Source organism: Leptonychotes weddellii, chromosome 11 (genome assembly GCF_054177405.1).
Source record: "Leptonychotes weddellii isolate Sample4059 chromosome 11, ASM5417740v2, whole genome shotgun sequence".
In the NCBI taxonomy this organism is placed as follows: Eukaryota; Metazoa; Chordata; class Mammalia; order Carnivora; family Phocidae; genus Leptonychotes; species Leptonychotes weddellii.
Window position 1 is genome coordinate 85,199,916 of NC_138379.1, and position 1,018 is coordinate 85,200,933.

Sequence of the window (1,018 nt, forward strand, 5' to 3'; positions counted from 1 at the left end):
AAATATAAAATGTAAACAAAAATACACATTTTCCTTTTTAAAGTACTTTGAAGAAAAAAAGAGCAGGGCCTTAGAAGTTTGGGTTCTTTTTTCCTCCCCTGTTGCAAATTGTGGTTCTGGTTGGGTGTTGGAGAGCGTGTGTCATCTGTGGTTGGCCCTGCCCACGTGGGGCGGCAGGACAGGACTCTACTGGAAGGTGACCAAGTTTAGATTCTGAGACAGGAAGTGGAGGGTGAACAGGTCACGGTGGCCTTTTGTTGTTAAGTTGTTGTTAAGTTTAACTTTTTCTTTTTTGCTGTCTAGTTATCCTCCTCGGTCTTCTGCTTCTTGGTGTCAGCATCATCATCATCATCTTCAGCTCCCTTTTGCCCCTAGCTGCCTCAGCCTCCCCATCTTCATCTCCATCCTCTTCCTCACCCTCTTCTTTCTCTTCTTCACTTATCTCATTGTTGCCTTCCTGTTCCCCATTTTCCTCATTAGTGTTCCCTTTAGCAGGTGCATCTCTTCCATTCTCTGCCTCCTGCATAACTTCCTTTTTCTCCTGTAAGTCCTTGGTGGTGATTTCAGAGCTGGTGTCTGAAGTAAGTCCCTTGTAGGCTGCATATAGTTGGGTCTGATATTTTTCTATCCATTCCATTACCCTATGTCTTTTGACTAAAGCATTTAGTCTATTTACATTTAAAGTAATTTTTGATAGGTATGTACTTATTGCCATGCTGTTCATTGTTTTCCATTTGTTCTTATAATTCTTCTTTTTTCCTTTCTTCTCTCACTCCCTTCCCTAGTGATTGATGACCTTTTATACTGTCATGCTTGGCTTCTTTCTCTTTATTTTTTGCATATCCTAGGTTTTGGTTTGTAGTTACCATGACGTTTGTTTATAACATCCAAAGTATACAGCAGTTCATATTAAGTTAATGGTCACTTAAATTTGAACACATTCTAAAAAATCTTTAGTTTTACTCCTTCCTCCATGTTTTATGCTTATGCTGGCATATTTTACATCTTTTTATTTTGA

At 39.2% G+C, this 1,018-nt stretch overlaps 1 pseudogene; it reads right to left on the bottom strand.

Moving 5' to 3' along the window:
• Nucleotides 1–211: 211 nt before the first annotated feature.
• Nucleotides 212–637, bottom strand: LOC102749543 (prothymosin alpha pseudogene; annotated as a pseudogene).
• Between the last annotated feature and the right edge of the window lie 381 nt (nt 638–1,018).